General features: G+C 39.9%; 1 protein-coding gene across 4 annotated transcripts in view; it reads right to left on the bottom strand.

Moving 5' to 3' along the window:
• tjp2a (tight junction protein 2a (zona occludens 2)) overlaps positions 1-18,588 on the bottom strand; it is a 201,705-nt gene extending 183,117 nt beyond the window's left edge. For 3 of the 4 annotated variants that reach the window (XM_069922298.1, XM_069922276.1, XM_069922273.1), the window contains exon 1: positions 18,476-18,588. The gene's annotated coding sequence lies outside the window, so the exon portion shown is untranslated. The remainder of the gene's footprint in view (positions 1-18,475) is intronic. The other variant, XM_069922306.1, reaches the window with a different exon arrangement.
• Between the last annotated feature and the right edge of the window lie 1,165 nt (positions 18,589-19,753).

The raw sequence follows: 19,753 nt of genomic DNA, 5'->3' as shown, positions 1-19,753 counted from the left end.
AGCCTCTCTATCTCAACTCCATCAACTCCCTAATAATTGAAGAATTACTCCTGTATATTCTGTCCATCTAAAGACAATGGCGTGATCTTCACCATGCAATGATCCCCTGAAGAAATCTACAACATAAGTTGGCTTTCCCCCCCCCCCCCCCAGCCCACCCAATAAAAGCATATTATTGAAGCCATCCCTTAATGAACGTTGAAATCACTGACATTACTGAGCATAATCTTTGACTGATTGGGGAAAAGGGGGTTTGTTGGACTTGGTTTCAAAACATCTACCAAGTTCATGGGTCATGGCAGTAATAATCCCGCCCTTCTGTTTATTCAGAGATATGGGGAATTTACACGATGAATTGGAAAATATCAATCTCTGCAAAGTTTTCCAAATCCATAAGCAGAATAGTTTAAAGTAGCCCATCTCTTGGCAATATCTTAAGCATCAGTGCTCTGACCACACTCAACCTGCGGCCCACACTACGTCTTAATCCTAGATTCCTAAAGCAGGGACTCTGTTCGAGGTCATTTATCACTGTAGGAGAATGTCAGGAGTTTGGAGGAAAGACTTCAAGGCCTCTGGGAAAAAAAAAATCTTTGTTAATTCGTGAAAATCCTTGACCTGCAATCACTCAGTATAGAGAAGGAACTTTTCTGAACATTGTGAGGAAACAGTGGAAGAAAGACTAATGATTACAAACCCAACCCCATCTGCTCATATTAGCCTCATCAGCCTGCTCACAGCCTGGAGAAGGGTACCGAGATCAACAAGAAATCCCGACAAGATACTGGAGATACCCCTCCATTTCTAACTCCATTAGTGGCCTTTTCTTTGGCTGGCAATGCTATTATACTGTATCTGCAGCCTCTCCTCTCTCTTAGACACCTCCTAAAATGTATTTGACTATTCTTGTCCCCACATCACCCAAGGTGCTTTGATGCAATATATTGCCATATAATTTTCATGTAAATGCTATCTAACATTTTTTTTTGTCAGACAATGTAGCAGGAATGGGAGAGTTCCAATGAAAAAAAAGGGACATGCTATGACACAGTGAGAAGTGGTTTCTGGCTGTCATGTCAACTCAAGCTGACAAGAACCACAAATCCCAAAAAAAAAAGGATGTGGTGAGCTTGTTGAAGTTGCAAAAAAACTTTCACTCCATACTTGTTAAATGGGGTAACAAAAGCAAAAGATGCAAATGGAATAGATTAGTCAACATCTGTGAACTTTAAAGATTGATTACGTCCAGAGTTAAGGATCATCAATACAAGAATCACTAATAAATCTTAACAGGAAATACAGAATAAACTTTATTTCCTTGAAGAGGGGTGATACGTTGCACTGAGGCAATGCTGATTTTTTAAGGGTCAACCGGATGATCACAATGGAGAAAATAATCCCAGAATTCGTTGTCACTTTGTTATGAGGTGGAATGGTTCTCATGGACAGCATAGCATCTTCCGTCATCCTCTTGGGGAAGAACCAAGATCTTTTGGAGCGAATGAAATGATTTGAAGTATCAGCGTCTCAATAATTTAAGAAATGCAGCAGCCTACTTCCATGTAATAATCTCCCAGAAACAGTGATGTGACACAGAAAATAGAAAGCTTTCGAGTCAAGTCCATCTCCATTTCAGCATTCGTTCAAGCAAGGAAGTCTCACCACCAGAGACTTGGGCGCACACTATCAGATTGACACTCCCAGTATAGTAATGAAAGAGTGTGTCTTGTTTTTTGATGAGATGATAAAATGAGACCCCATGACATTAAATCAAAAGCAAGTAAATTCTCCTGTCTGATATTTATTCCACAAACACTAAAAAGGCTCCCAGCTGACTGTGATACACAGCTGCACTTTGAAATATAGGAGGCCATGTACCACTTAGTGAAGGAATTTAAAAGTTGGCATGGACATGAAGTTTAAATAAAACATAAGAATCACCTTAGATAAACAATCTATCAATTGCTTGGAATTGCATCAGAGAAATATAACATTTTGCATTGAGACCTTTTATCGAGACTAAAGGGAAGGGAAGATATTAACTTTATCAAGGGTGATAAAAGATGGGGAGGGATTAAGAGATGAGAGGGTAATAGGACACAAGGTGGGAGAGGAGAAATAGGTAGTGGGAGTTACCAGCTGGTAGTGGTTGTAGGAGTTGGGGGTGGGGGGTTGTGGTGGGATGGGATGGAGGTTAGAGAGAAAAGTAAGACCAGGAGTAGTTAAAGAGATGGAAACAGTGGAACTAGAGAGTGGTAGGGGTTAATTAAAATTAAACAAATTTATGTTCATGTTCATGCCACTGATGTGTTCAGCTCAGGCACTTTAACTTCAATTAAAATAGCGAATGTTCCTTTTGCTTTTTGACCTGAGTTTGGAACCTTTAGCAGTTGCTCTCCGTGATAGTAGAGATTTTAGTGGTATATTTAGAAAGGGAATTGAACATAAAGTTTCCCTTTATGCTGATGATCTTTTCATTTTTTATTTCCAATCCAGAGAATTTCTTTACCAAGTAGACTAACTTTGTTTGACCAAAGTTGTAAAAACATATCTTTCAATAAGTTTTCAGTAACCATATATATCTACCATTTTACAAATACAGCATAGAAACAGGCCAACTTGGCCCTTCTAGTCCATGCTGAACACTTTCTCCCACCTAACCCCACTGACCTACACTCAACCTGTAACCCTCTATTCCTTTCACATCCATATACATATCCAACTTCTTAAATTCTAATATGCAGTCTGCCTCTGCCACTTCGTCTGGATGCTCATTCCACACACCCATCACACGCTGAGTAAAGAAGTCCCCCCCCTCATTTTTCCTCTAAACATTTGCCCCCTATCTCTTAATTCGTGTATTCTCATTTGTATCTCCCCCTTTCTTAAAGGAAAAAGCCTCTCTATCTCAACTCCATCTATACCCCTAATAATTTTAAATACCTCAATCAAATTCCCTCTCAACCTTCTAAGCTTCAAAGAATACAGACCTAACCTTTCCCGATAACTTAGACCCTGTAATCCTGCAATATTCTAGTAAATCTTCTCTGCAATTTGTTGACATCTTTCCTATAGTTTGGTGACCAAACCTCACCAATGCCTTGTTCAATTTTAACATAACATCCCAGCTCCTATATGCAGTGTTCTGATGGCCAACATACCATAAGCTTTCTTCATCACTCTATCTGCATGTGACTTTACCTTCAGGGAACTATGCATCATTATTCCTAGATCCCTCTGTTCTGCTGCACTTTTCAATGCCCTACCATTCACCATGTCTAATTTGATTAGCCCTACCAAAATGTAACATCTTACATTTCTCTGCATTAAACTCTAACTGGCCTAAATCCCTCTGCAAGCTTTGAAATCCTTCTTCACTATCCACAGCTCCATCTATCTTAGTATCATCTGCGTATTTACTAATCCAATTTACCACCCCATCATCCAAATAGTATTGGACCCAATACTGATCCCTGAAGCACACCACTAGTCACCAGCTGCCAATCTGACAAACAGTCATCTACCACTACTCTCTGGCATCTCCCATTCAACCATTGTTGAATTCACTTTCCTACCTCAATGTTAATACCTAATGATTGAACCTTCCTAACTCACCTTCCCTGTGGAGCCTTATCAAAGGTCCATCTATATAACATCCAATGCCTTACCCTCATCAACTTTCTTAGTAACCTCCTCAAAAAATGTAGTTTTAGCTAACCAAACTAAAATGTTATTATTGGGATAGTTACCCTTTTGCATAACAATGATTGGATGTATTAAAATGAACATTTTACCTAAATTTTTTGTATATGTTTCAATCTTTACCAATTTTCGTTCCTAAAGCTTATTTTAACTCATTGGATTCAATGATATCTTTGTCTATATGGCCAAGTAAACAACCCCGTACAAACAAGGCCTTTCTTCAAAAGACCAAGAGAAATGGGGGCTTATCTCTCCCAAATTTTAGATTTTATTATTCAGCAGTTAATATACAAAATTTATTATTGCTATTATATTTTGATATTTCAGATGATCAGCCCCCTTGGGTAAAAAAGGAACTGAGTTTTTCAAAATATTTAGCTACGTTGGCAGTTTTAGGCTCCCTCTTTATCCCTTTCCTTTTTGAAATCTATGGAAAATCCGATAATGAGACATAGACCAAGAACATAGGCACAATTTAGGACATTTTTTGGCTATCTTAATGCTTTTCTTTGCTAGCCTTATTATAAAGATTCATCTTTTTCAACCTTCTATCTTGCATGCAGGTTTTATGGAATGAGTTGGATTAGGAATAAAAAGTTTTAAGGATCTATATATTCAAGGCAATTCACTTCATTTGAACAATTAACAGTTAAATTTAACCTTCCCAATAGGCATTTTGTAAAGATGACTACAAATTAGGCATTTTGTTCAGTCTAAATTCTCTAATTTTCCCCCGAATTCCCGATACCAATGTTCTTGATTTATTTTTTGATTTGAAGTTTTCCCATGGTGGATTAATAGCAATTATTTATAGTAACTTGATGGACCTTAGAATATGTTCAGGGATGTGAATCAAAAAAAAAGAATGGGAACGAGATTTGAATACATCAATTTCAGATGAAAACTGGGATAACAAGCCTGATCTGATTAATAATACTTTATTCTGTGCACGACATTGTTTAAATATAATTTAAAGTTGTACATAGAATAGAAATGTCCGAAGTTAGATTATCTCGTTTTAATCCTGATCTTGATCTACTATGTGACAAATGTAAAATTTTTAAGGAATCTCTGATTCAGATGTTCTGGGAGTGTCCAGAACCACAAATATTTGGAACAATTCTTTAAAACTCTATCACAGACTCTTAGGATTAAATTAGAACCGTGTCCTTTTATTGCTTTGTTTCGTTATTCTCTAGCAGAGAGGATTTCCTTCAATTCAACTAAAAGAAAGGTGACTTTTACTTGATTGATAGGCAGACAAGCGATGGAAAAACAGCATAGCACCAACTTGTATGCAGTGCTTACAGGATGTTATGTCCTGCTTGAGTTTGGTGAAAATTAAATGTAATGTTACAGAGATCAAAGTTGAATTTGAAAAGATATGGGGCCCATTCATAGACTATTAACATAACTTGATTGCTTAGGCAGGGGTGCTCTGGGTGTTTTCTGTCTGATGTCAGAGAGCCAATACTCGATTCTTTACAATTTATTTGCTGGTGACTGCGGTTAGATTACTATGGGGTTTTTCTTATTATTTTTGTTTTTTCTACAATAGAAGAGATTGGTCTATTTAGATAATCACAATGTATATCTCAATATTAGAATACCAGGTGGAATTCTCATAAGGATATTTCCTTTTTTTGAAAATTATAAAAGACAATGTTTGCATTATATAATATCTAAACAATATATACATGTTGTATTCGCACTAAGCACACAGTGAGTGAAAGAACCATGCAGAGTCAAAAATGAGTTGAACTGACTGACTTTAATAGAATTCTCACGTGCACTTAAATCCTCAGAACCCGATGATCCTTGCGACTCCTGGGACCTTTATGACATCAGCTGCCAGGCTGTGGGCTTGCCCCGCACCCAGAGATCTCACAGTCAGATCTGCGCTGACTTGCCCGCGACTCCATGAGCTGAATTGCCTGTTGCGTGGGCAAGCTGCCACATGACACCCCCCACCCCCCAACCAAACCAGCGTTAGGAGGTGTGGTGTCCACGCCAACACCTCTTTAGTCTGTTTGGGTGGCACAGTCATAGTATATTCCAGGTCTAGGTGCCTGGCTTGAGGCGGTCTCCTCATGGCCATCATGTCAAGGACGCACGTGATTCCGTTCTGATTCACCACCTTGTATGGGCCTTCATATAGCCACTCCAGTGGCTGCAGTCAAAGATGTAGTCACAGTCCCATAGATCCTTGGGGACAAAGTAAGGTGTCGGGGCGTGGCACGAGGTTGTTCCTACCTTCTCTTGGAATCTTGTGAGCACTGCTGCAGTGTCTTCTCTGTGCCACGGGCCGCTGGCACAAACTCGCCTGAAACCATCAGTGGGGCGCCATGTACTAACTCTGCTGAAGATGTGGCTGTCTTCTTTGGGATCGTGTGGATGCCAAGAAGCATCCATAGGAGCTTGTCCACCCAATCTGGGCCTTGGAGGCACGCCATCAGGACCAACTTCAGGTGCTGATGGAAATGCTCCACCAGCCTGTTGGAATGCAGATGGTAGGCCATAATGTGGTGCAGCTGGGTCCCAAGTAGCTGTGCCAGAGCCAACCATAGGCTGGATGTGAACTGTGACCCCTGTCTGACATGATGTTGGCAGGTAGACTGAAACGTGCAACCCAGCTTTCACTGGCACAGGAATCTGTGGACGTGTCAGCGAGGATTGCGGCTTCTGGCTATCTAGTGAACAGGAACTTTGCCCCCGGGACACTGACAGCAGACCGACAATGTCGACACGGACATGCTCAAACTTCCTGTGGATCGGCTGGACTTTGGAGGTCTGGTAATGTATGCATGTCCTGGCCCAGTGCCCGATCTGCTTGTGTAGGCCATGCCAAGCAAATCTATCTGCCACCAGTCAGATGGTTGCGCCAAACCATGTAGTGCATTGAAAACTTGATGCCTCCAAATAGCTGGAATGATGGGCCTGGGTTGGCCAGTGGACACGTCACAGAGGAGCTTGCTGCCTGTTGGACTGATGGGGATGTCCTCAAATTGCATGCCCAAGACTGAGGAGCGGTAGGCAGAATTTCTGTGTCTAACTGCTGTGCCTCGGCGAGCGCCACGTAGTCCCACCCTGGAGACAGGGAATGCTCTGAACAGATGGAGGTGTGAGACAGAGCATCGGCCATGACATTGTTTTTCCTGGAGATATGTTTGACGGTGGTGGTTATACTCCGAGATGTATGACTGGTGGCATTGCTGCCATACAGACCATGGATCAGACACTTTGGCAAATGCAAAGGTGAGGGGTTTGTGGTCCATGAAGACCGTGAACTCCCACCCCTCCAAGAAATACCGAAAGTGCCATATGGCATGGTTGAGGGCTTGTAGCTCTCTTTCGAAGGCACTATATTTCAGCTCCGGGGGTCACATGGGCTGGCTGAAGAACGAGAGTGGTTTCCACTGACTCTCAATTAGCTGTTCCAGCACGTCGCCGACTGCTGAGTTGGAAGTGTCTACTGTGAGGGCAGTGGGCACATCCACCTGCAGGTGTACCAGGAGGGTGGCGTTTCCAAGGGTGTTTTTGGCCTACTAAAAAGTTACCACTGACTGTGTCCCAGGTGATTTCCTTGGCCTTGCTGGACATTAGGCTGAACAGAGGTCACATGATTCGGGCTGCTGACAGTAGGAATCAGTGGTAAAAGTTGATCATACCCTTCTGTAGGCCCTTGACTATACTGGGCCTGGCAAACTGGCATATGGCCTAGACTTCTGGCAGCAAGGGAACCTCTCCATGCCTGTTGATGCAGTGCCCCAGGAAATCAATGGCTGACAGCCCGAACTGGCACATCACAGGGTTGATGGCCAGGCCATATTCACTCAGTTGGTGGCAGAGTTGGCACAGGTGCATCAAATGCTTTTGGTGTGAGCAGCTGGCGAGCAGGATATCATCTAAGTGGATGAGGACAAAATCCAAGCTACGTCCCACCGAGTCCATGAGCTGCTGGAACATCCGTGCTGCATTCTTGAATCCACAAGGCATCCGCAGGAACTTGAAAAGGCCAAACGGGGTGATGAGGGCTGTCTTGGGAACATCGCTGGGGTGGATAGGAATCTGGTGATACCCGCAGACCATGTCAACCTTGGAGAAGATGCGTGCCCCATGCAAATTAGCCATAAAATCCTGAATGTGGGCCACTGGGTAATGGTCAGCCATAATGGTGTCATTGAGCCTTCTGTAGGCTCTGCATGGCCTCCATCTGCCAGCCAACTTGAGCACTATGTGCAGCGGAGAGGCCCATGGGCTGCCTGAGGGCCAGACTATCCCCATCTCCTCCATTTTCCTGAACTCCTCCTTGGTGAGGTAGAGTTTGTTGGGAGGGAGCCTGTGTGCCTGGGCACGTAGCAGTGATCCTTGAGTGGGAATGTGGTGCTGTACACCATGTTTTGGGGCATCTGTGGAGAACTATGGTGTAATAATGGTCGGGAACTCCGCTAGTACTCTGGCAAATTCGTTGCCTGACAAAGTTAGGAGTCCAGGTGTGGGGCCAGTAACTTGACTTTGCCGAGCAAGAAGGCCTGGAAGGTCTTGGCATTCATTAGGCACCATCCCTTAAGGTCCACTAGGAGGCAGTCCGTCCAAAGGAAATCTACACCCAATAAAGGCTGCAACACTGTTGCCAGCGTAAATGACCAGGTGAAATGGCTGGAACCAAACTGTAGTGGGATGGTTCATGTGCTGTATGTGTGAATACTGCTGTTGTTGGTAGCGGTGAGCACCAGTCCTGACTCCCCGACACGGGTGTTGTGGCTCAAGGTTGGGGGGGAAGGAACAACCTCTGCCCCTGTGCCTACAAGAAACTTTTATCCAGAGAGTCAGTCCCATAAGTAAAGGAGGCTATCAAGGTGGCCAACCATTAGCGACAGCTGGCCCCGGCATTTCCCGGAAAAGAACAGGGTAGGTGGCAACGGTGGGCTCCTGAACCCCACTTTTGGTCAACGGTCCGAACTGGGTCACTGCTTGCTGTAGGCGTCATCGGCTTCATTGATGGCATGGGGAAGGCCCAGGCCTTAGGGCGTGATGCAACAACTTGGTCGATGGAGGCCCCGCCATACTGCTCGATATGCCAAAGGATATTGGCATGGGCCGTTACTTTGAGTTGGTCACTGAAATCATTGTCGGTGATGAGGAGGCAGATAGTTTCTGACATCTGCTTGAGAAAGACTTGTTCAAACAGTAAACATGGCTTATGGCCGTCTACTAGTGCTAAAATCTCGTTCATTAAGGCTGATGGCATGTGGTCATCTAGACTATCCATGTGGAGCAACCGTGCTGTGCGCTCATGGCAGGAGAGGCTTAAAGTACGGATCAAGAGAGCCTTGACTGTTTCATACCTGTCCACAACCGGTGGCTGGTGTAGGAAGTCGATGATGCGGCCTGCTGTTTCCTGGTCGAGTGAACCAACCACATAGTAGTACTTTGCAACCTGGAATTAGGCTTCGGCCTGTTCAAACCAGACCTGCGACTGCGATGTCCAGAAAGTCAGTGTTCTGCGTGCTTAGGTCGGTCATCATTGGGTCCAAATGCTGTTTGGACTGTCGGGGTCACCAGTGTAGTTGCACTAGGCACACAGCAAGTGAAAGAGTTGAAAGTTAGTCAAATCAACTAACTTTAATAGAACTCTCGCACACGTTTAAATCTCTCGGAACCTGATGATGTTTGCGACTCTCGGGAACTTTATGATGTCAGCCACCAGGCTGTGGCCTTACCCCGCACCCGAAGCTCTCAGTCAGATCTACCGTGGACTTGCCCACGACTCTGTGAGCCCGTCCGCCTGTGGCGTGAGTGAGCCACCATAATGTAATATTTCTCTCTATCAAATAAAAAAATAGCTAATTTTTTTTCTCAGCTGTGACTTCAATTTAATTTTCCACCTACTCAAGACATTAAGGCAGTGGTTCTCAAACTTTTTTTTTCCCCACGCACATATCACTTTAAGTAATCCCTGTGCCATCGGTGGATGCTCTGTGATTAGTAAGGGATTGCTTAAGATGGTATGTGGGTGGGAAGGGAAGGTTGAAAAATCACTGTTCCAGACCCAATTGTTACTGAAATATTTTGCTTGAGAAAAATTGTCATTGGCCCATTTCCTTTGAAGTTATGAAACCGTGCACATAATGAGTCAATTAGGTACAATTAAAACAGTGATTTACAAACTTTTTCTTTTCACCCACATACCATCTTAAGCAATCCCTTACTAATCACAGAGCACTTATGGCATAGAGAATACTTAAAGTGGAATGTGAGTGGAAAGAAAAAGGTTGAGAACCACTTCATTAAGGTAAACCAGTCCTAAATGATGAATATCCTGCATTACAACTTAATGTCGAGATAATTTGAAGATTTCCGATGAATTCCAGATACTATGTTTTCAATCTTTAAGTACTATTTCAATTTTCTGCTGTTAAAAATGTGTTAATGTTACAAACCATCTGATTCAAAGTACAAGATAGCTTCTAGAAGGTCATAATTTTTTGGGGGGGTCAGAAAAAATGTATGCTTGTCAGAATTCACCAGCTGTTGGTTACAGTGTTTCTTTAATAAATCTTCTACATTTTTTATACTGTATCATGTTACATATTCTATATTGATTTATGAACCCCGACTTAGTATTCTGAAGAGGTACATTACTGTGGAGAAATCGGAGACCCTTAAAATAAAAGGAAATTTACGAAGAGGTATAACTTTTACAAGTGATCTAGAGGACTATATTCCAGGGTATTTTAGACTACTGAGGAAAGGATATACTAAACACTCAGACCTCAAAACATCTATGGAGTTCATCTGTCATGTCCTTGAGGTGATTCAAAATTTTCTGAAGAAAGTAATTTATCCTCACTTTAACATTCTTAATGGCCAACCCACTATCTATACCATGAACATATGTGATGAACTGCCATCCAAGGAAAAGATGCCTTCAAACTCCACCCCATGAAGCTCCAAAATTCTCTTCGAATTTAGGAGATCTCATTCATCTAAACACTAGGAGAGTTTGATCATTCAAATGCTAATGTTGCAGATGCTAAAAATCAGGAATTATTAGAAACACTCAGCAGGTCAGGCAGCATTTGCAAGGAGAGAAACAGAATAGAATGTTTTAGTTTGGTTTGAATGAAAGGATCTGATAATTTTTAATCTCGAGACAATCGAATCTTCAGGATATATCCTGGAAGAGTTAGCGACCCTTGCGAAAGCAATGATGCAAGTATCATAACCAACAGAATTGTTCATGTTTTATTAAAATTTAAAATTAGATATACAGCACGGTAACAGGCCCTTCTGTCCCATGAGCCTATGCCACCCAATTACATCCAATTAATCAACAACCCCATTTGTTTTGAAGGATGGGAGGAAACCAGAGCATCTGGGGAAAACCCACACAGACACAAGGAGAATGTACAAACTCCGTGCAAATGGCACCGGATTTGAATCCAGGTCACTGGTGCTGTATTGGCATTGCATGAACCACTATGCTAACCAAGGCACCCTAAACTTTTAAAAAATTGTTTTGATGCTTGTTTTATTCATAAATAAAACACAACAACTTAAGAAATAGTGGCAGGAGTCAACCATCTGGCATATCCAGCTTGCTCTGCCATTCAAAAAGATCACAACTAACTTGACCAAACTCAGCTCAATTCACCCACATATTCTCCATAATCTTTAATTCCTTTACCTTTCAAAAACCTGTGTCTTAAATGCATTCAGTGAAGCAGCTGCCTCTATTTTCTTGGGCAGAGGACTCTGTTAAAGACATTTTCTGTTTGTATGGAAAATGAACCACATGAACTATGCAACAATTTACACACACTATGTTACCAAAGTAATAATCCATTATGTATTTATTACACAAGGCCACAGTAATGATAGAAGGCATCAGGTGGCTAGATATGACGAATTGTGGTTCTAAGCATGATTAGATTAATGGGTGGAGAATAATGAAAATAATTGTGGCGAGTCGAGGAATTATGTCCTGTTGAGATACGAGGTTATGAATGATTGGGTGCAGAAATGTGATTAAGCCAGGACTATAATATTAAAAAAAAGGATACTGTCTCATAGCAACAGGCATTTTAGAGTCCAGGCTTTGATTTTTCTCAGCTTTTGTTTGTAAATAAAGGCTTAAACTTTTCTGACGAATTCTCCGCATTTCCTGACTCATCTGCAATTGCTTCACCCACTAACCTACTTCTCAAGCCCCACATGCACACAATCTTTCCATTGATCTCTCAATACATCTCTCCTAATTTCACTCATCTTCCAAAGAATTTTGAAAAATTCCACCTGGATTAAAATGAGAAAATATAGTCAAACAGGATCTGCAGAGAGAGCAAAACAAAAAGGTATCAGATCCTTTAATTCAAACCAAGACAGATTTACTCCTCTCTGGGAGAAGCAGTTCCTCCTTATCTCAGTCTCAATATTCAGGAAAAGAGATTCGAGACAATGTCCCCTCATTTGAGTCCAGTGGTTCTCAAACTTTTTCTTTCCACTCACATACCACTTTAAGTAATCCCTATGCCATAGGTGCTCTGCGAACAGTAAGGGATTGCTTAAGGTGGAAAGAAAAAGTTTGAAAACCACTCTTTTAATCGTACCTAATTGACTTCCCTTCTCACCCACATACCACCTTCAGCAATCCCTTACTAATCACAGAGCACCGATGGCATAGGGATTACTGAAGGTGGTATGTGTGTTGATAGAAAAAGGTTGAGAACAACTGGTCTAGTCAGTGAAATCAATCTCCCTGCTTCTCTTACCTACTCCATTCATACTTTTTATACATCCCAATAAGATATTCTTCTAAACAGTGGAAACAGGAACAATCAACATTTTAGGCAGATGAACTCAAAATCAGATATCTGTTATGATAGTGTAACTAGATTGATAAATGGATGTTATGCAATGATTAACTATAATTTTTTTACATCAATTATACTTAACACCTGAAAAATTAAAGAAGTATGGTTTTCATGAATCAGATTTGTGTTTTAGATGTGGTGATACGGTTGGAACTTTTTTTCATGCTGTTTGGTCATGTATACATATACAATCTTTTTGGAAGAAAATTCAATCATTTTTAGAATATCTGTATAAGATTAAAATACTTTTAGATCCGACAGTATTTTTATTGGGTAGTTTGCAACCTCTGAAAGGCTTGGGATTAGATAAGTTTCAGCTTGCTTTTGCATATTTAGCTTTATCTGTAGCGAAAAAATGTTTTGCTAGTACGTGGAAAGATACAAATATGATTGATATTAATAGATGCCATGATGAGATATTGTTTAATAATGGAAAAATTACATATGTTTTGTGTGATAATTATAATTTTTTAATTAATAAGTGGTTGTAATATTCAGAATATTTACATTTCAATTTACATTGATTAGATCTTAATATGTATATTTAATTTTTCTTTAATATTTTTTCTTTTTTTTCTTTATGGCTCTCCTTAGGAGAGTTTGCTGAAGGGGAGGGGGTTCTTTTCTTTTCTTTTTTTTTTATATATATATATAAAATAACGTTCATGTTTATGGTTAATTGTTTTTATATGTCATATATTATTTGTTTTTTGAACGAATAAATAAAGTTTTTAAAAAAAGTAATGGTACTATGCCCCCCATATAGAAATCTTTAAAAAGTAAGCAGGCAGAGTTCTTTTCTTTTAAATACTTAAATTGAAGTTCATTAGTGTGACAGAATATAGATATGCTTTTGGGAGATAAATTGGGGCAGGTTTGTTAGTGAAGGTCACATACAAACACTTAAAAATAGATCTTCTTAAAAATACTTGAGCTCTGCTAATATTAGACATATCGGCCCAGAACCTTTGCAGAAGCTTTGGAGAGTGCCCAAGAGACTTCACTAATGGATTGTTGTTTACAAAAAGGCAACAGACGAAAGAACTTGTCACAGCCGTATTTTGTCTAGAGTGGAACTTGCTGTTCTAGAGGGTCACGTGCCTTTGCAAGCAGAGAGAGTCAAACAGGCTTTTTCTCCCTCTGCGTGTGAGAGAGAGAGCGGAGAGATACACAGACAGAGATCTGTTCTACAGTTTTAAAGTCAGCAACTGCAACTGGAACTGGAACAAGACAAGCTGGTAAGCTTGTGGAAAGCCCCATTTGGAAGATGGGTTGTGAGTACTTAGTTCAGCCTGGTCAAAGCCCCTGTGGTTCATGCAAGAGAAGACTGGCTGTCTAATGTTTCCCTTGGAATAAGGGAAACAAAAAGGCACTCTGTGGTGACCTGAAAGAAAGAGGTTATCATCTGGAGAACCCTGAGGGGGAAAGTTTCTTCGACAAGATACTGAAGTGGCTGATTTAAAAAGGAATCCATTGTGGGTGTCAGTGTACAATGAATATCTCTCTGAAAACTGACAAGAACCTTCCTGAGCAGTAACCATTTATCTTTTAAGCACTAAACCTGGTGAACTTTATCAATGTTAAATTCTGTGCACAGTATAAGAATTACCTGTAACCAGTGAACTTGGAGGAATGAGAAGTGAGATTGGACTGTGAATCAAAGAACTTTTCTGAACTTACATACATGTGTGCTTAGTATTAGAAGGGGCTTAAGTTAGGTTAGTTAAGTTAATAGCAATAAGTGTGATTCTGTTTTCATGTTTAAAGATAATTAAAAGCAACTTTTGTTTAAGTATCCATTTGTCTTGGAGAATATCTATTGCTGCTGGGTTTTGGGGTCCTCTGGGCTCGTAACAATTAGTTTTAAGAGACCCAGATAGTATTGAATATCATTATTGTGACTAAGGTGTCACAGAGGTGGTACAGCACACAAACTGGTCCTTCAGCCCACTGAATCCTTACTGACCCATTTGGACAAATTAAAAATGGATCCATTTTTATTTTCTCCACATTCTCATCAACTCATCACACATTCTACCACTCATGTACACAATCAAGGCCATTTATAATGGCAAATCAAACACCAATCAGCATACCTGTGGAATTTGCAAACAAACTTGCAAACTCCATGCACATCGGACCCAAAGTCAGGAGGAAACCAGAGTCTCTGACTCTGTGAGGTAGCAGCTCTAGTGGAAAGTGCTGCCTCTTAAAGGTATTTTTTGAAAGGCATCAATACACAAAGGTTATTGTTTCAGTCATTGCCAGACTATATTTTGCCAAATAGGCTTTTACACAAATCAATAAATTGAATTCAAACAGTGGATTATGTGTGGGACTGAATCACAGTTTCTGTTATCCAAATCAAAAGAGAATAATATAACAGTGACTCAGCTAGATATTAGTTAGTTCAAGTTAAAAGAGACGTGAGCATTGATATTGCAATGTGAAACTGAAGTAGTATTGCACTATCAAGTGAAATTGAATTTCACGCGAGATATCGATTGAGAGTAGGCAATAAGGGCTGGTGACATCATATTCCACAGATTTAGGTGTATCTTTGGGAAGCTCCTGTTCAACATGATGTGGGAAGCAGACCAGGAAATCATCAGCGGTGCTTAAATCAGTAAGTTTGGAACCTATATTGACACTGGAACTTACTTGAAACTTGCTTTCACTTATGCTGAGAAATGGCCACAAATTCTGCCATGGAGCTTACTATGTGTAAATTGGTTGTAGTGATTCCGGGCTTATAATAATAATTACACTTAAAAATGGCATATTTGTAAAGTGCTTTTAGTTTCTATGGTGATTGCACTCTTTGGTTATTTTCCTGTAATATTAATGCATGTGAAGATAATTTAAAGATGCTTTATGAATTGTTTAATACAAAATTCAACATCATTACTAACAAAATTTGGCAATGAGCTATACACAAGAAAACATTAGTGCAGGTTCAAGAATAGATATTCTGGAATCTTAAAGGAGAGAAATCCAGGAAGGGAATTTGAGATATTAGGGCCTTAGGAGATGAAGTCGCAGATGACAAGGGTGCAATGTTCAAATTCAGGGATATGAAGAGACCAGAACTGGAGAAATGTAGGGAACGAAGATTATGGGATGGAAGTCAATAGAAAGGTAAAGAAGGAATGCAACAATACAGGAATTCAAAAACAAAATATGATTTTAAATATCGTGGCGTTTGTTTTCCAAACAACGGTATAGGGAAGAGGATAATTTGGCTTGCAATTCAAATGTCTTAGGCTCCTCATTAGATTACTCAAGTCCACAATACTGAGGTAATACAATAATGGAAGTAAGCCATTCACTTTTCTCCCCCCAAAAGAAAAACACTCCAGTTTCTCCTACTCCATATCATCCTTCACTTATTTATCCAAATCCCTTTTGAAGGTTCCAAATGAATTTGAATCTGCCACTCTAAGCACTTGAAGAAACAGTTCTCCAACAGCTTTGTCTCAGGTGCATAAGTAAATATAAATTAAGTATTGATTTGGTCATTGTCACTGAAATCATTTTGTACTGGGACATGGTAAATAGTATTACAATAATCTCTGTACAATGTAAATTTAAGGGGAAACTCACTAAACAGTCAAGAGATAAAACAATTGATGGATGTGAGGAAGATAGGTAAAGGTGGTAGTTTGAACATGTAAATTTGCTCTGGTTCAACTACATTGATGCCATAGACAAGAAAGTGCACCAGTACCTCCATTTCCGCAGAACCCATAGAAAATCTGGCATGTCCCCAATATTTTTGATTTTTATAAATGCACCATAGAACCAGCATGGTCACTGTTAATGCAATGCTGTTTCAGCCCCAGCAATGAGAACTGGGTTTTGAATCCCGCGCTGTCTGTAAGGAGTTTGTACGTTCTCCCCATGTCTGTGTGGGTTTTCCCCGGGTGCTCCAGTTTCCTTCCACCGTTCAAAATGTACCAGGGGGGGTTACAGATGTTGATGGGCCTTAAGGGCCTGTTACTGTGCTGTATGTCTAAATTTTTAAAAAAATTAAATTAAAAAAAAGTATCCTATCTGGATGAATAAGAACTGTTCTGTCTAGGACCAAACGAAATTATAGTGAACTATGAATGCAGTCTAGTTCATCACACAAAACATCCACTGACTCCTACACTTGATGCTGCTTCAAAAGTAGACATCTTATTAAAAGATATATCCCACCCTGGTCACACACTCTTCTTTCCCCCCCCCCCCCCCCCCACATTCCCCTTTGGACTGGAGATACACATGTTTGAAAATACACACTGTTAGATTCAAGGACAGTTTCTTTTCCACTGTTATCAGACTCTTGAATGGACCTCTCATTAGTACTGTCCTAAATGAAGTTTATCTCTGCAAAACCTATACTCTGCACATTTTTATTTTGACCTCCTGTTGTACTCAAGTATGGGTTGACTTGTATAGGTAGCACACAAAACAAAGGTTTTCATTGCATTATGTTTGCATAACAATAAACAACACAATTCAGACCAGCATTTAATAAATAATGAACACAATGCAGTGGCCAGTATATGATTGATACTGGAAGTTGAATTATGCATTTTCTCAACTGGCTTAATATTTAGTATCAAACACAACTTGTATTTGCATCATGTCTTTAATGTGGTAAAACATCCAGGTTCACAAAGGGAATTGCAATCAACCACTATTTGACACTGAACAACACAAGGAGATATCAGGAGAAATGACCAGGCCGAAGAGGGGGTGGAAAGATTTAAAGATTAAGAGAGGTATTACGGAAGTCAGTTGCAATCAGATAAAGGCACTGCTGCTAACAACAAAACAATGAAAATTGTAGATGCAAAAAAAAGGTATATCTACTATTGTAGTCCATTGTCAAATTTTGTTTCAGAATGCAGTTGTGAAAGGCCTTGATATATTTTACCATATTAAAATGAACCAAATTAATGCATATTGTTATTGCTGATATTATGCTAATCCAAAGGTAGGATTGGAAGATGTCTTTGAAGAGATTACCTGATCCTGGTTTATTTCTAAATATATATGGGAAGGGGAAATACAGCAAAAAGTATAACAAAAAATCTAAAAGTTGAGGCAAAAAAGTTTTATTTGCAGACAAAAGTAGTTCAAACTTTGAATTACTCCCATTGAATCCAGCAATAAAGTGGAATTTATAGTGTGTATACATAGTGGCCTCAAGATTATGAATTGTAGACATTGTAAAATGAAATCAAGCATTTTTTTAAAAACCATTCAAAAGAAAATAATCTCTGAATCTGCAATAACATTTAAAATTACTCAATTACATAAAAACTAAACCTTCCCCTTTTCTAGTTGCCCGTTCATTATCAGCTTCTAAAAAGGCAGAGAAAAACATGTCTGTGCAAGCAGGCAAAAAAAAGCCATACAATACAGCAAAAAAAAACCCAGCCAAGTTGTCAAAAAATCATGGGTTTTCAGCACTTTTCAATTAATCTATTGTTACATAACACGATGTGAAGGAAAACATCAAATACCGCTTAAATACTACTTCAAAAAAGTTGATCTAGATGAGTGTGACCAATTGTAACTAAGGAACCTTTGCATTTGAAGTTAGACGACTTGATTTAAGTGTTCAGCATACAACAGCATTAAAACATAAAGTATTATTTTAGTTATTGAATGCAAGGTAAGCAATAAATTTGTTTATATTTTAGAAATTTACATAAATGCTATTTGTTTTCCTCACAAGCTACATTTGGAAAGTATATTACAATTTCTATAAAAGGAATACTTTTTATTGTTTGCCCAATTGATTTTGTTGACTGAACACACCCATCTACCTGGATGTTCTTTCCCTCTCTCACACCAATACACGTTGCTCACAATAATGAGAAAGAAACTTATTGTTCACTTACTGAACAGCAAGTGCAGCTCTCACCAAGTTTCTGGTTTTAATCCAGGATATTTTGTTTTTGTTGAGAGGAGCCACAAAGAAGCAGAAATGATCCACTTCCTGCTCAGCTTCGAAACTGGAATGACATGCAGGTGACTCACAGCAACTTCCTTTCTGAATCACCAATGGGCGTTTCGTTAGATAATGAAGGGAGCAGGTAAATAAGGTGCCAGCCCTCAGCAACAGTACTCTTTCTCATCTTTACATTCCAAGGCCATTTGCACTGAATTATTGCTGATACTATGGTTGCAACAGTGGATTTTTTCCACTGGCATTTATTTGGTGCATTCCTTCAATTTTACTTCTTCATTCAAGCAGAATTAACTTGTTATTGAGAAAGAAAACACAACATAAAAGTGAGATTTTACTTGCTGTGACAAGTTATTCGAGGTTATGTTCCTTGGTGCAATTAAATATATGCCAATTATTCTGGAAAAACATTGTTTTAATTGTGTCCATCATTGTGAGTTGGTTTGAAAGATTATTTATTGACACAATTGTGGCAGCAGTGAATTGGGGTTAGGACTCAAAGCAAGCAATCCATTGTACAAAAGATAATTCAGTCAGAAAATATAGAACTCATGAAAAGTCATTTCATATTGTGCCATTTACCATGGAATGAAATACAATATTGACCATTTTCACTGTAGAGTATTGACCAAGTTTTTAAGTTGTCCAAGATTCCATTTATTTTCATCTATTCAAGATACACAGAAATCTTGCAAAGACAGAGTTGTTGCCAAGTAAACCAGCGCTATATTTAAAAGAGAAGCAAAAGAGGGTCCCTTGAGAGACATCTAGTGGCCATCGATCTATCCTACTCTCCTGTATCCAATTCAAGTTTATCATCTGACTACATATTCAAGACGAAACTATTTCTCCAGACCTTGGTGCCCACAGATATTGCTCACACTGCACATAATAATTACATATCCATCCCATCCATAGCCCATCCCTTTGCAAGCAAAGATGAACACAGTGCCTTGCAGCTTTTCAGCTTTCGGCACCAAGTGCTGAGGCAAGGACTTGGAGGTGAGTACTTGCCCAGGACAAACGTCTCCCTCTGGGTCCCACACCACTGAGCCTGGAAGAATGCAAGGCACGACAGCCAGAGTGATGCGGGATTGCCCTGCAAAGGTCCGTTTCAAGTCCATGCTCGCTGGCCGTTGTCCTTACGGATCCTTCGCCCACTGAGTTTGCTGCTGCAGACCGCTATGGACCCTGCTGCCAGACTGACATG

The sequence above is a fragment of the Narcine bancroftii genome, chromosome 1 (genome assembly GCF_036971445.1).
Source record: "Narcine bancroftii isolate sNarBan1 chromosome 1, sNarBan1.hap1, whole genome shotgun sequence".
NCBI lineage: Eukaryota > Metazoa > Chordata > Chondrichthyes > Torpediniformes > Narcinidae > Narcine > Narcine bancroftii.
Note: the sequence above shows the minus strand (reverse complement) of the source record. Positions and strands in the feature narration are given on the sequence as shown.